This window comes from Rattus norvegicus, chromosome 10 (assembly GCF_021556685.1).
Source record: "Rattus norvegicus strain SHRSP/BbbUtx chromosome 10, alternate assembly SHRSP_T2T, whole genome shotgun sequence".
NCBI classification, from domain to species: Eukaryota; Metazoa; Chordata; class Mammalia; order Rodentia; family Muridae; genus Rattus; species Rattus norvegicus.
The window spans coordinates 42,526,484-42,542,843 of NC_141543.1; the positions used below are offsets into that span (position 1 = coordinate 42,526,484).

At 49.7% G+C, this 16,360-nt stretch overlaps 1 long non-coding RNA gene and 1 pseudogene across 1 annotated transcript; both read right to left on the bottom strand.

Moving 5' to 3' along the window:
• Nucleotides 1-1,014: 1,014 nt before the first annotated feature.
• LOC102548512 (uncharacterized) lies at nucleotides 1,015-13,101 on the bottom strand. The gene is made up of 5 exons (XR_015631603.1): nucleotides 12,562-13,101; nucleotides 11,876-12,046; nucleotides 2,488-2,686; nucleotides 1,670-1,945; nucleotides 1,015-1,566 (listed from the first exon to the last, which is right to left on the bottom strand). It is a non-coding gene; the product is annotated as an uncharacterized LOC102548512 (long non-coding RNA).
• A 1,769-nt stretch (nucleotides 13,102-14,870) lies between these two features.
• Rps9-ps12 (ribosomal protein S9, pseudogene 12) lies at nucleotides 14,871-15,500 on the bottom strand (annotated as a pseudogene).
• Between the last annotated feature and the right edge of the window lie 860 nt (nucleotides 15,501-16,360).

Consider the following 16,360-nt stretch of genomic DNA (forward strand, 5'->3'; position numbering starts at 1 on the left):
AGCATAAGTTGCATAAATCCTTTCTTCCCCAACTTGCTTCTTAGTCACGATGTTTGTGCAGGAGTAGAAACCCTGACTAAGACGGCTGGTATGGCTTAAAGCCCATGGGACAGTCCCGGACTTTTCTGGGCTGGGGACCCAGTTTCCAGGTCCCATTTCAGAAATGAAGGAGACGAGTGTTGGTGGAGTGTGGTGGTGCCAGGCTCTGACCACTGTGACCTGTGGGGAGGAGGCAGGACTCAGTGTGACTGCCCCGCTCCGGGCCAGTTCCAGGTGTGGGTCTGCATTGTGATGAACACCACAGAAATGCGTGACAACCCTGGAGCCTGCTCAGACTCTGAAGGCTGATGTATCTCTCCATGGGGAGAGGTGTTCGGTATCTGGTCCTTGGCAAAGATAATCTTGGCAGAGATAATGGCAGTAGGGGAGAGAGAGTTTTTTCTTTAGCGTTATAGCTGCCGTAAGACGCTCTTACTCATGGAAATAACCCCCCCCCACTCATGTTCTTGCAAGCAACACTCATTAAACTCATTTGTGTGTGTGCGTGTGTGTCTCTCTCTCGTGCACTCATACATGCACGCACATGCACACGCACACAGCTGGATGCCTGCTGGCCAACTTCTGTGAGGCATTCAGAGGTTCAGAACCAGGGCCTTCCGTGTCTGTATGCGGTTCTGGCTTGATAAACTGAAGCGTGGCTGGTGTTGCCAGCCCCTAGGTGTCACAGGCTTCTCAAGCTGGGAAGAACTCATTTTGAATTGCAGTTTGAGGGAAATAGTCCTCCGTGGTGTGAGCCAGGAGTGTGAGGGGGCAACTGGAGGGAGGGGGCTTTATTTTGGCTTGGAGTTTGAGAAGTTACCGTGGTGAAGAAGGTGGGCTGGAGTTCATGGTGGACTGCGGAGAGCATGTTTGAGTTCATGGGAGAGCGGAGGGGGCATGGTGAAGTTGGCACGTTGGCAGGAGCATGTGGCATTTTGGTAGATTAGGAAACAGCCCAGTATAGAATCTGGAATAGATGTAATCCTTTAAGGTTTAATCCTAGTGAAACATTTCTTCTAGCCAGTCCACTGTCTCAAAGGTTCCCCACCCTTCCAAGACTGCGCCCCTTCCAGGGACCATGTGGTTTAGGTCTCTGACTGGCCATTCCTGAGCTCCTGTAGTCCAGCTGCCACTGTGCTGAGGTCAGAGCTCAGGGTGCCCAGGACACACACACACACATGCATGTGCACACACACACATGCATGCACACACATGCATGCACACACATGCACGCATGCACGACCTTGGGGGTATATGTGAGGTACACGGGAATGCACCGGTGGTGCACCCCCCACCCAGAGTCTCTTGCAGTGATTCCCCTTTCAGGGCCTAAGATGAACAGGAGCAAGATTTCCCCATTTCTGACCAGGACGACCAACAGGAGCAGCCGTGTCTCCGGCTCACACTGATACTGACACAGATGTGGACATTGGCACTGACGATGCATTTCTCAAACTTCAGTGTGGACAAGGCTCTTCCCATGAATCAGCCAGTTCAATTCTCCGACCACCACAGGAGTGCTGGGGTCTACATGATAAAAATAAATGAGCAAATTGACACAAAGTAAAAGGTTAATGAGAGAACCAGGTGATGTAGGTAGCACAAGTGATGTGACAGGCATAGCAGATACCATAGTGTGTGTGGTGATGTTTCTTTCCGCAGTTGGGACAAGGTGGCTTCAGTGGGAGGTCTGTCAGGGACCGAGGTCTAGAGCCAGCACCTTGGGGGGTGGGCGGTGCAGAGGCTGGCTGGCGAGCAGGAGACCAGGTCTTCAGGCCGGCCGCTGCCACCCACCTGATCTGGAAGGACTTGGAGCTTTGTCATCAAGCACAGCCACCCACACTGTGGGCTTCAGATTCTCGAGGGCTGGAGTTAGAGGTGGTGCTGGGGGCTGAACTCAGGTCCTCTGCAAAAGCATGAAGTACTCTCAACTGTTGAGCCATTGCTCCAGTTCCCAACCTCCACGTCTGAAGATTGTTCTGTTCGGTCAAGGTACAGTATTAAAAAAAAAAAAATCCATGCGCTGGGAGTGTCGGTGCTCTCCTTTAATCCCAGAATTTGCAGGTGGATCTCTGATTTCGAGACCAGCCTGGTCTACAAGCGAGTTCTAGGACAGCCAGGGCCACACAGAAACCCTCTCTTGAACCTCCCCTACTCCCAGTGCTATCTGTGGTCCCTGACTCACCAACCTGGCTCTCAACTACCTCTGGGAAAATCCTCCAATACTTGGTGGGGGTAGGGGGTGGGGGACCAGGGGGTCGGAATGGAAGATACATCACAGAGAGATGAGTAAAGAGCTGAAATCTTGGTTGTCTTTTAAAACATGAAAAGTGAAAAAATATTTAGCATTTTTCACTTTGTGTTTAATATCGTGTTATGGTTTAATTCTTCTCCCCAAATACTCCCCAGGGCCTCTGACTGTTTCTGCAGCTCGGTATTGGAAATTACCTCTTTGTTTCCCAACTCCAGGGATAGCTTGAAGTATGAGTCAGAACTCAAAGCCGGTCACCTTCTCTCCCCCTTCTTGTTGCGGTGTCCATTGATGCCCACTTAATGGGCTGGAAATGAGGTCCCCAGCGTCTGTGTCAGGGCCTTGAGACTCTTATCTCCTCATGCAACTTTCACTTCAGAATTAATGTCCCGCTGGCTAGGGGGAGGAGTAAACTCGTTAGGGGCACTAACCGATTTCTTCCTCATCACCTAACTGCATTCATTGCATGCGTGTGCTCAGAATAATGTCTATTCTACAAGCCAAATGGGGAAAGGCTCTAATGTATTTCCCTGCATTTGGCCTGCCACAATTGTAAATTACCTCGCTTAATGGACTTGGGGATTCTGTTATCTATTTGGAAACTTCCGAGCTCCTGGAGAAGCAAATCAAGTGTCTTAGTTCTGAAGGAAGGGAAGGGGGGGTGGGGGGAGACTTTGAAGATTTACCCTTCAACGACAGCATTATTGATGCCTGCTGGGTTTTGCAAACACTTTCCTGTGGACTAAGTGTGCACGAAGAGGCCACAGGTCCTTTTTTTTCCCTCAATAAGTCACCCTGAAATAATGACTACAGGGCTCATAAATCGCCTCTGGAAATCAGCCATTCTGGGAAGGTATTTGGTACTTTCCCTCTCACCAGGTCCATTCCATCTGCACTGGGGGAGGAGGGTTGCCTTTAACCCCAGCACGCAGGAGGCAGAGGCAGAGGGATCTCTGTGAGTTCAAGGCCAGCCAGCCTGTTGACATAGTGATGTTCAGGTCATCCAACACAGCAGCAGCCATCTGTTTACAGAGGGGTTTCCAAACTGTCATCTCATCTGATGACATATAGAAACTGGGCCCACAGATGTCGCCTCATCGTAAGGCGCCTTCAGACCCGTATCTGCTTTTCGTATCTGTATTTGAGTCTGACAGGCCCACAAGGATGCCCAGATATTTAGTGAGACATTATTCCGAATGCTTCTGTGGGAATATCTTTGGAGATGAATGTTTAAATCGACTCTCATGGTTATGAAGCTGACAACTTGAGAAATTGACAAATTGAGCCGATGTCCCAATTTGAGCCCAAAGGCCAGAGGCTGCTGTAGAACCAGGAAGAGCTGATATCCCAGGCCAGAGGCCACCAGGAGTCTTACTGGGAGAGGTCAGCCTTTTAATTTTGTCAAGTGTTCAACTGATTGGAAGAGGCCCACCCATGTTAGAGTCAGTTCCTTATAAAAAAATCTCACTATTGGTCTGGTGAGATCACTAGACAGGGAAAGGCACTTGTCACCAAGCCTGACTATCTGAATTTGATTTTAGGGGCTCACATTGTGGAAGGAGAAGATTGCCTTCTGCAAGTTGCCCTCTGACATCCATGTGTGCCATAACACTGGGGTAACCCCCTTCCCTACCACCCCTCTCTCTCATAAGTGCACTTGCACGAGTGTGTGCACGCACACACACACACACAACATCAGACACAGGCACACAACACACATAGGCACATACACAGAGACATAGACATTCAGACAGACATATACACATACACACACAGACAGACACATAGACATATACACACAGACAGATATACATACAGTCACATAGACACACAGAGATAACACACAGACATATACACAGACACAACAGACACACACACATGACATCAGACACACACAGACACACACAGTCACACACAGTCACATGCAGAGAGAGACATTCAGACAGACATATACACATACACAGAGACAGACACACACACACAGACAGATATACATACAGTCACATAGACACACAGAGACACACACAGGCATACACACAGAGACACACACAGGCATACACACAGACACACACACACACCACACACACACACACACACACACACACAGGCACCTCTGACTGGTCCTTGTGGTAAGGTACAGGTCTACGCTTGGAAAGGAGGGAATACTGAAATTGGCTGTGAATTAATAACTAATACAGAGCTGAGGACTGAGCCCAGACCTCATGCATGCTATGCAAATGCTCTACCTCTGATCCATAACTCTCATCAAGGGTTTCTTCTGTTTTATGTGCATTGGTGTTTTCCCTGCACTCCATGTGCATGTATTGCCTGCAGAAGCCAGGAGAGGGCATCAGATCCTCTGGAATTGGAGTTACAGTACTGATGAGCCACTCTGTGGGTGCTGGGAATCGAACTTGGAACCTCTGGAAAATCAGCCCATGCTCTGAACCTCTGAACCAACTTGCTAGCCCGCAACAGTTGATCTTTAACACCTGGGTCGGCTTTTTAGCCCCAGCTGCCAGAGTGCTGACTTATTTTCTTTTATGCTAATTTTCGTTTTCTGAGTCAGGTTTTTCTGTGTATCCCTGGCTGTCTTGGAACTCACACTGTAGGACAGGCTGGTCTTGAATTCATAAGATCCACCTGCCTCTGCCTGGGATTAAAGGCGTGTGCCACCACCACCCAGCAATTAACCTTTTCTTAACCTTTATCTTTATTGTATGGTGTTCTACCTGCACACATGTTCACCATAATCACACAGTTCCTGGGGAGGCCAGGAGGAGGTTCAGATCCCCTGGGGTTGGAGGTATAGACAGTTGCGAGTCTTCGTGTGGGTGCTGGGAATTGAACCCAGGTCCTCTGGAAGAGCAAACGGTGCTTTTTTTTTTTTTTTTTTTTTTGGAGCTGGGGACCGAACCCAGGGCCTTGCACTTGCTAGGCAAGCGCTCTACCACTGAGCTAAATCCCCAACCCCACAAACGGTGCTCTTAACTACCGGGCTACCTCTCCAGCTGTTTGTTTTTAAATTTGATTTCTAATTGTGATGCAAGATACAAACTGCCTTCTTGAGGGTTTTGAGGCGTGCCGCTCGGCAGCTGTAAACACGGTCATACTATAAAGCTCTGACTTACACGGAACTTTAACCAGCTCTTCCTTACAGCCAAAAGGACCCAGGCAAAGGAAAAGTGTGACGGCATTCAGACGTGAGTGTGAGAGTAAGGGGAGGCAGTCTGGTTGGATTGTGGAGCTGAGACCTGTTCAGCCAGACGGAGGCAGGAGAACACGAGGACTGGAGGGCTGGGAACAGAGGTGACTGGGGGTAGCTGCGTTCAGGGAGGATGGGAGGGGGATGGGCTGGCAGTCAGGGCAGAGCCCAGATAGAATGATGTCCTCTGGCACCCTGTGACTAGGACAGCACCTTGTGTCCCAAGGATACCCACTTTGGTCATCCCACTGCTTCTACCTGGCCTCAGCCAAGCCCTGCCCTCCAGCAGTGGTAATTGCAGGGAACTCTGCCTGTTGGGCTCCGGCACAGTCCTCGAGTGAGAAGCAGCAGCATCTCATAAATAAATAGCCCAGGGTGAAAACCACCTTAAACATAGCACACCCAAGGCAAGGTGTGTCATGTGGGGTGTGACAGTGTGGCTGGCAGGTAGGAGGCATGGGAAGAGGATGTCCCTTTGTCACACTGAGCTCCCCGATTCTCACGGTGACTCCCTGGCTCCTTGTCCTGACTAGCTTCGTAGAGGTCATTAATTAGTGAGAGCATGGCTGGGGTGGGGTCTCGGGGAAACCAGCATACGGGGCAGACCTGTGGCCCTGCACACAGTTTCCCCACCAGTGGCTGAGCCCTAAGAAGTGGGCACACCTCAGTCCTGGGAGCCTGAGTCCTGCCTGTTCCTTTTACACTATTTCCACACCGTGGTCACAGCGACCTTCTTCTGAAACTGTGGTCAGTCATCATAGTCATCATCATCACCATCATCATCGACTCTCCTTTCTACTCCTCCTCCTCCCCTCTTCTTCCTTCTCCCCCCTCCTCCTTCTTTCTTCTTTTTGGATGCAGGAGTTCCTGTAGCCCAGGCTGACCAGGAACTCCCTGTGTAGAAGATGACCTTGTACTGATCTTATCTCTACCTCCTCCTGCCACCACACCCAATTTATGTGGTACTTGGGAATGGACCCAGGTCTTCCTACGTGCTGGGCAGGCACATCACTGACTGAACTACATCCCAACAACAAAGAAACCAGTGGCATCCTTTGCCCACTGGAATAACCCCTCTCTCTCTCCTTTCACTGGCTCCTTCTGTCCATCCTTCAAGTCCCAACTTCATTTCCGAGGCTGGGACTTCGACTCTCTCCTGGGACGAGGTTAGGATATCCCATCATGCACTGCGAACGTTCCATGTCGCCCGTGGTTCAGAACCAGAAATCAGTAAAGCTCCACGGGAGTTGCCAATTTAATGTCCCACATCTTCATAAGCTCCCTGGAGATTGCCGTTCCGTGTCCCCGGCACCTATCAGGGGGCTTGTCACACAGTAGGTGTGCAATGAGTGATGAGAGAAAAATCTAACAGAGCATACCCTTTCCTAGAACCAGAAACAACATCCCTACAACTGCAACCTTTCCCCGCCCTCTGGAAACATCTGGCAACTGGACCCAGCTGAAGGCAGCGAGAAGCCAGCTGAGACACTGTGCTGTGGCACACTGAGGTCAGACCTGGGGTATTTGGAGTTATGTTCTTCTCCAGGCAGGAGCAGGAAGGCAGAGGGATGGTGGCGGTGCCGTACTTCCATCTCATCAGCTGCCCAAGAGGTCTGCGGGCCCAGGAAGGCAGTCCCAGGTTACTATGGCAGATTATGGAGGGGTGAGACCTCTCCACGTAAGGAGAGGTCCTTTCCAGCTCTATGAGGGATGCTTGAGGCCCTAAGTGGTGTCAGGAAATACACACTGGGAAAGAAGCAAGCGTTTGCCTGAGCATCCCTGAGCATCCCTGAGCCTTTCTTAAGGAGTCCAGGTTTTGTGTTAAGGTAATAACTAGGTAATTCAGGTCGCAACCAGAGTGCTAGAACATTGGCTCTCAGGGGGACAAGCTACAGAGCCCGAGGGGAGGGATGTGTCTCCCTGAGGCCATTAAGAGCTCCACAGGCTTTCAGGGCTAGGATGCCTGTGTGTGGGAGGACGTGTGGAAGGACGTGTGAGGAGGAGGGAGGAGGAGGAGATAAGGGTGGGAGAGAGAGGAGGAGAGAGAAGAGCAGGCAGGGAGGAGGAGAAGAACCGAAGGAGGAAGAGAGAGATACCTTGGTCTTGGGGATAGGTCTCTCTTAGAAGAACCCTTGAGACACAGGGCTCACCATGGCTCAGCCTGGCAGCCACTGTCAGGCAGCCGGTTGGCTCGAGCGCTATACTGACAATCGCCTCTTTGAGTGTAGACTTTGGGATTGATTCTGGGGTGGTGATGGTGGGGGGATTTAATGTTAAAAGCAGCAATCTGTTAAGTGCTAGCACTTAAAGCTCGGATGGGATTTACAGTCCCATCTGTGGCAAGTCTTTGCTCTAAGAGGCTTAACAAAGTGGCAGTGGTCCAGGCCTCTTGGCCAAAGGTCCCACTGAGAGGGAGGGGCTTTGTGCTGTTTTTTTTTTTTTTTTTTTTTTGTCAACTGAACACAAACTACCTGGGGGTGGGGTGGGGATGGAGGAAAGGATCCTTAAATGAAGATTTGTCTCCATCAGATTGGCCTGTGGGCATGTCTACAGGGCATTGTCTGGATGAATGATCAGTGTGGGAGGGTCCTGTCCACTGTGCCACCCCGGGGCATGTGGTCCTGGGTTGTGCTAAGGAAACAGGCTGAGCAAGCCTCGGGGAACAAGCAGCACCCCTCTATGGTCTCTGTTCAGTTCCTGCCTCCAGGTTCCTACCTTGAGTTCCTGCCTGGGCTTTCTTCCATGATGGGCTAAACGGATAAGCTAAAGAGAGTCATTCTCTCCTCCAGTTGCTTTGCTCATGGTGTTTATGACAGTAATGGAAAGGTAGACTAGTCCAGCCGCTCTCAAGGACACAGCCCTGAACTGTTTCTAGGTTTCCTTGTTCCAGCCCCCCACATACTGGCATTTGCTGGGTGTGTCAGCTTGCTGGTGCCGTGCTGGTCCTGCAGCCCATCGGGCCTTCCCTGCAGGGGGCACCTGTATGATATTGTTTAGCAAATAATGACCAGAAAAGTTCTGCACTTGATCAGTACCAGATGCATTCACTTTGTCCTGGGATATTTTCTCCCTTCTGTTAGTGCACTCTAGATGCACAACCAGTGAGTTGAGAGGGCTGACTGCATCCACAGTAGATGTCTCAGGGATTGCCTTTTCTGTGGCAACCACAGAACATGCCACTGTTTCAATCTGTTTGTAACCATTTCTCTATTTTAGGTCATCTGGGTTTTTCCAGTTTTTTTCCCTATTATGAATAATGTTGCAGAAAATATCTGTGTATATCAATCTTTATACACATTGTTTCTCTCTCTGTCCCTGTGTCTCTTTGTGTCTGTCTGTCTGTCTTTGTATACACTGTGTGTATGGATGTGTGCACATGGATGCTAGAGGGTAATTGTGATCATTCTGAATCTCATGGACAAGTCAGTCTGTCTGCCCATCAAGTCTGGAAGCCTCCTGCCTCCACCTCTCCAAGGGCTTGGATTGTAGCTGTGTGCTGTGCCGTGTACCTGGCTTTTAAAATATATGTTCTGGGGTTTTAAAGCCCAGATTCTCTTGACCCAGTCACCCAAAGCTAGAGTTGGACCCCTATCTACCGTTCTACAGTTCCCTCCCATTCAGCGGGAGTGCTAAACACATTACCTATAGCTCTCATCCAAATCCTCTCACAGCCCTGTAAGGTGACACCATTCCTGCCATGGATGATAGAGGGCCAACACAGAGAGGCCTCTGATTAACCGCTTAAGATTTTGGAGTCTATAAATGTCAGTGCTAGAACTTAGAAACAAAACAGAACAAAACAAACAGCCCAGCATAGTATGAGATAAACCAGGCCCTCTAAGGTGGGCTGAGTCTCTGTGTCTTAGGTGGGTGGGTTGGGCTCTGTTCCCATGGTTTACTTTTTCCTCTTGGGTTTCGTCCATACCATCTTTTGGGAGGGTGTTCAGAAGGCTTCCAACTCAGGGTTGTTGCACCTAACACTTCCTCTGCATGCGTTTAGCTCCTGTCCACCTCCACCCGCTACATCTGCAGCGGTGAGAGGAGAAATTCAAAATGTCATTGGAACCAGGCAGGGACAGGGCATCCTCTGCTGGAGGGGGGGCTAGGGAGAAGTGGGGGGCTTGCTATGACTCACAGCTGGGCTTTTAGCCACTGGGATGTTTCTCCTGGCAAGAGACTGCTGTAGCCATCAGAGCTTTTTGCATGCAGGCCTTGCTGGAATAGCCCCAGAAAAGAGCCTGTGTCATATGGTCTACTTTGGGGGGTTCTTGCCCTAGTTAGGGTTCCTAGTATGTAGCGAAATACCATGACCAAAAAAAAAAAAAAAAAAAAAAAAAAAAAAAAAAAACCCCAACCAAACAAACTCAAAAAACCTTGGGGAGGAAAGGGTTTATTTGGCTTACACTTTCATATCATTGGTCATCATCAAAGGGAGTCAGGCAGGAACTCAACTGGGAAGCAGGAGCTGATGCAGAGGACATGGAGGAACACTGCTTACTGGCTTGCTCCTCACGGCCTGCTCCTCACGGCCTGCTCCCTCTTTGATGGTTCTAGCTTGTGTCTAGCCTGCACAGTTCTCACTGCCTCCCAGAGGAGCAGGGATGCCATGAGAAGTCTGGAGTGTGGGTGGATCAAATCCTGTCACCACATGTAATCTGGCTCACGGCAATTCTAGCAGCTGGTAAAGTTTCTGTCCATCTTTCCAGAATGTTCTCCCCTCTGCTAAAGCTGAGAGGTTGATGAAAGGGGGGCAGAGTGAATTGCAGTGCTGGAGAGAGTTCCGTGTGTGTGTGTGTGTGTGGTGTGTGTGTGTGTGTGTGTGTATGTGTGTGTAACAATGAGTTGAACAATGCCTCTGTGAGAGATAAAGGCCTAAGTACTAGTGCTTTAGACTGTGACCTCAATAGAGATAGGGTCTTGGCTACTGTAGTTCATTAAAACCAAGTGGGGCTAGATGAGGGTCAGCCTACATCAGTGACAGTGTCATGAGAAGGTCACGGCACTAGAGGCAGCTGGGAGTTGTAGTTTGAATGTGAAATGTCCCCCATAGTGGCTTCCATTTAAATACTTAGTCTCCAGTTGGTGGTGCCAAAGCTGTTGTCATTCCCTCTTCTCATCCATCACTCAAACATCCCTCACTCCTTTCTGGAGTCTGGACCTTGGTGTTGACAGCCACGTGTTTATGTGTGTGTGTGTGTGTGTGTGTGTGTGTGTGTGTGTGTGTGTGTGCTGAGAACGTTTTGTCTTCTCTGAGCTGTAAACTCCAGGAGAACAGAAGCTCTGTCCATGTTAGAGCCCCCCCCCCCACACATGCCTAGGTCAGGATGAGAAGCCACAAAATACTGATCAAATCAATAAGCAATCAATAAGCTGGAAAAAAGGGTTGTTGCTTTAAGGAGAAGCAGATTACCTTTGTGGAGGAAGACAGTGAAGGGACAGCTTTTTTTTTTTTCACTTGAAAGAAAGTAAGAATAATCCAGCCATTCATGGGGGGGGGGCACACAGCATTTGGGAGGGTGAGGCTGGAGCATCAGAGTCAGAGGCTGCAGAAGTGGGCTCTTTTTAAAAATCCAAAACTAAGTTTTTGTTAGCATAGTCATTTATTTGTGTGTATGAGTGTGCAAATGTGTGTGAGAGAGTGAGTGTGTGTTTTTGTGTGAGTGTGTTTGTGTGAGTGTGCGTGAGTGTGCGTGTGTGTGAGTCTGTGTGTGAGTGAGTGTGTATGAGAGTGTGCAAGTGTGTGTGAGAGTGTGCAAGTGTGTGAGTTGTGTGACAGAGTGTGTGCAAGTGTGTGTGAGAGTGTGTGTGTGAGAGAGAGTATGTGAGTGTTTATGTGTATGTGTGTGTATGAGTGTGTGTATGTGTGAGTGTGTATGAGTGTGTGTGTATGTGTGAGTGTGTATGAGTGTGTGTGTATGTGTGAGTGTGTATGAGTGTGTGTGTATGTGTGAGTGTGTATGAGTGTGTGTGTATGTGTGAGTGTACACATGCATCCGTGCCACAGCACGTATATGGAGGTCAAGAACACATTGCTGGGGCTTGTTTCTTTCCTATCCTGTACATCTGGGAATTGAACTCAGATTGTCAGGCTTGGTGGCAAGCTCCCATACCTGCTGAGCCATCTTACCGGTCTCCATTGACTTTCTTGTGTCCTTTATTGTCTTTTAATTTTGGATCTTCAAAGCCAGCCTCCCTCTCTTTGTCCTGGTGTTAACCGTCTCATAGTGGATAACTTGGATGCCATGCTTTCTTCCTTATAGTAAAAGCCCTGCGTCACCATTCCCAGCCCGTGATAGTAGGAGGGAAGGACTTGGTTGGAAACCAGAGAGTAACAGCATAGGCTCCGGCCGCAGTCCTTCTGGATGGACTCCAGTACTTACTGGTTTGGGAAGGCTCTTTGGGACGTCACTGTCAGCCTGACTGGAGTTTGAATCACCTCTGGAAACACTCTTCTGGCGACGTCTCTGAGAGTATTTCTAGAAAGGTTTAGATGAAGAGGGAAGATTCACCCGGAATGGGACTGGCACCTTCTCCAGAGCTTGGATCCTGATCTGTGAAAAAAAGGAGATGTTGCGCGGGGCACCAACATTCGTCGCTCTGTTTCCTTAACATGGGCTCAGCTCTGGCTGCCTCGCTGTCTTTCTCTCCCTCATGGACTGTACTCTCAGAGTAAACCTTTCCTTCCTTAAGTTTTTTTTTTTTTTTTTTTTTTTGGGTCAGGTGTCATGTTACAAACACGAGACCAGTAACCATTAATAAATCAACAACATAGCTCCCCACGAGAGGCAGAGGTACGCGGGATCTCAGTGAGTTGGAGGCCAGGCTGGCCCGCATAGAGAATTCCGGGCTAGTCAGGGTTACATAATGAGACCCTGTCATAACAACAAATCCACCCACCCACAAAACATAGCTCCCTAGGTACTGAGGTGGTGAGGGAGCATGCTGGGGAAGGTGCTGACTGACTCCTGCAGCCTGGGCCCTTTTCCCCAGTCAGTGGCGCAGCCGCAGATCACTAGGTTCCCCGCCTACGTTCCTGCCCACAGCTCCCTCGGCCTGACTGCGTTACCTTCTCCCTGCAGATTCACCTCACACTTGTTTGATGCTTCTCCAAAGAGCTCCGTCTGCTTCCCTCATCATTCCTGACAGGTGGCTAACATAGCTCTCCGAAACGCCTCCGAACACCAGGCGGCATCTTCCACAGAATTGAGTAGGCTTTAGTGTCTCCCAGTCCTTATTTGCTACAACCACAGACATTTGTAGGGAAACGAATTCTGTGTCTATAGGGGCTCATCTGCGTGGGCTGCCGTGTAAGCAGGCGCCGGGGGACAATCTGCCTGGCCTGGGCACCCACTCACGTGACTCCGTGGCTCCCCACAAACGGCTCCTCCAGCCTCTGGGAAGAGAAGGGCATCTTCCAGCTGGGGTTTATGGCCCAAGTGGGCCTCCTTAGGTAACAGAACATCTGCGTCTACATCGTACCACCGCTGCTTTGTTGCCAAGCATATATCCAGACCTGAGCTGGCCCTCCGTGGTCTGCGGGTTTGCATGGTGGTATTCTTGAGGTGGGGGGCAGGGAGATCTTGTTGGCTGGTGACCATAGACAGACTAACAGAGAGGCATAGATGAGCCCCGGGAAGGACATCAAGGCCTGAGTGTGACATAAATGCAAACGCTTGGTGACCCATCTCATGTCATAATTATCAAGTACTCTTCCTTGCACCTGGCGTTTTCAGGAGCACGCTACCCACTGAATAACGTGTAGGGTCCAGTGCTGACTTCCTGCCTCTTTACGAGGCAATAGTGCCAGGATGAGGTGATTCCATGGGGATCATACTGCCAGGCCACGGGCAGTGCTATGAGGAGAAACCAGAGGACCCTCCCCACCCCCCACTGTGAGAAGAAATAGCACGTGACTTCCTACAAGCCTGGAGAGGCTCCTAGGAGCTGCCTTGCTGGCACTGCGACCCTGGGCTTACAGGGCTGTGAGAAATCACAGACTTTGTTGCAGCCCCTCCGTCTGGTGCTTCGCTATGACAGTGACCAAGGTGGTGGGAAGCTGTGTATCCCAAGGACCCTGCTGTGCGCTAGTGGACAGCGGGCAGGAGATTTTAAGGAAGGCCATTCTGGGAAGGGACACCTCCAAACGGCTTCCACCCTGAAGATGGGTGCCCTCTATGTCATGAGGCTCAGAGCAGACCTGCTTTTGGGCTCCTCCCTCGTCGTATTTACAGTAGGTGGGGGTCCGGGAACCTATACAACCTATATGACCCTGGCAGGGCCATATCAGCAAGTGACAAGCGAATGCTGTGGGTTGGAGACTGTACTTTGACAGATGTTGTCTGTGTGCTGGGAAATAGCGTGAATCAATTGGCCATCCCTGAAGAATTCACATTCTAGTGGAAGAAGGACCACAAGACCACAAGAAAAGTGAAGTGACTGGATCAGCGAGACGGCTCAGTGAGTAAAGGCTCTGGCAGCCAGGCCTGTGACCCGAGTTCCTTCCCTGGGGATCCACATTGTGGAAGGAGAGAACTGAATTCTGCAAACTGCCCTCTGGCCCTTCCCCATTAAAAAAATAAGTGTCAAAATATATAAAAGGCAACTGGGCAAAAAATAAGGGTATAATAGAAAGTTATGAATATGTATTAACTTTTCTCATTGTTGTGACCTGAATCAGGTAGAAGGGTTTATTCTGGTTTACAGTTCAGGGGAAGTGTCATGTTTGGGAAGACACGGGGCAGGAGCCTGAGGTCCCACAGTGTCTACAGTCAGAAAGGAAAGGACAGGCAGAAAGTGGGGCTGTACCATTACCCCAAGTTATTCACTCAATCCTAAAAACTTCTACAACATTTCAGAACAGCACCACCTGCTGGGTGCCTACCAGCACAGTTTTTTTTTCCGGAGCTGAGGACCGAACCCAGGGCCTTGCGCTTGCTAGGCAAGCGCTCTACCACTGAGCTAAATCCCCAACCCCCTGAGCTAAATCCCCAACCCCACCAGCACAGTTCACAATCAAACAATGGTGGTTGGGATCAAAAGCTGAAGTGGGGTAGAGCTTATATGTTGGGCAGCTTAAGATGAAAGCCAGATGACCAGAAAGGCACTTGTTTTCTTAATTGTCGAATTGACAGGCTTGAGTTATCTGGGAAGGGCAGTGTCTCAGTGGTCATTGTCTAGATTAGGCTGACCTGTTGGTAGGTGTGTGGAAAGACGCCGTGGGCGGCATCATTCCCTAGGTAGGGCATCCTGAGTTGTATAGAGTAGATGTGTTAGTTAGGGTTACAGTTGCTCTGATGAAGCATCATGATCAAAGCAACTTGGGGAGGAAAGAGTTTTATTTCACCTTGCATTTCTTTTTTTTTTTCTTTCAAGTATTAATTCTGTTTTATTTGTCAACTGGAAAACTAGACAATCCTCCAGTGCAACAAGGTATGAATTAATCCTCTTCCTCATCATCACCAGCTCCAGCACCACCCTGGCCTTTCTTGGCATTCTTCCTCTTCACTCGGCCTGGGCGGCCACCACCATAAGGAAAACAGAGGGAGAAGACAATGTGCTTCTGGGAGTCCAGGCGAACAATGAAAGATGGGACGTTTACCACCTGCTTGCTGACCCTGATGTGACGTTGGCAGATGAGCACACGGGCATGGTGAATAGATTTGTCCAGGCCCAGCTCAAAGACCTGGGTCTGCAGCCGTCTCTCCAAGAAATCCTCAATCTTCAAGAATGTAATCCAGCTTCATCTTGCCTTCATCCAGCACCCCAATCCGAACAAGTTGTCTCAGCAGAGCATTGCCTTCAAACAGACGCTGAGGATCCTTTTCGTCCAGCGTCAACAGCTCCCGGGCAGCCTTACGAATCTTTGTCAGGGTAAATTCGACCCTCCACACCTCACGTTTGTTCTAGAGTCCATACTTTCCAATCAACTTTAGCTCCTGGTTGAGACGTGACTTCTTGAAGGGTCACATAGGTTTTGTGATCAACCCAGCTTATGGTGACCGGCATGGTGACTATGCTAGGCCCGTCGTGCCTGCGAAGTCTCACCTTGCATTTCTATATGACATCAAAGGAAGTCAAGATGAGAACTCAAACAGGTCAGGAACCTGGAAGTGGGAGCTGAAGCAGAGGTCATGAAGGAGTGCTGCTTACTGGCTTATTTGTCTGCCTTGCTTGACCTGCTTTCTTATAGAACCCAGGACCACTAGTGCAGGGATGGGACCATCCACAATGGGTTGGGCCCTCCCCGATTACTAATACCTTACAGCTGGAGCTTACGGATCTTCTCAGCTGAGGTTTCTTCCTTTCAGAAAACTCTAGCTGGCATCAAGTTGACACATACCTGCCCAGCCCAGTGCATTCATTCATTCTTCTCAGCTAAATTTCCCCAATGTTTGTTTATTTTAAAACTTTTAATTGATTCTTTGTGAATTTCCCATCATGCACCCCAATCCCACTCATCTCCCGGTTTCTTCATATCTGCCCTCTGCCCTTGCAACCTCCCCAATGACTGAGTCTTAGGAAAGCGTCAACAGCTTTCCTAAGGAAGGGCTAGAGGAGTTAGACAAACAAATGTCTGATCAGGAATAGGCAGGGTGATGGGAGAGCCAGAGCCAGAGCCAGAGCCAGAGCCAGAGCCAGAGCGAGAGAGAGCGAGAGAGAGCGAGAGAGAGCGAGAGAGAGCGAGAGAGAGCGCGAGAGCGAGAGCGAGAGCGAGAGCGAGAGCGAGAGAGAGAGAGAGAGAGAGAGAGAGAGAAAGACAGAGACACACAGAGAGGACAACTTTCAGGAGTCTGTTCTCTTCTTCCACCTTGTGGGCCGCTCAGTTCATAGGGTTTGGTGTCAAGCATTTTACCTGTATTGTCATC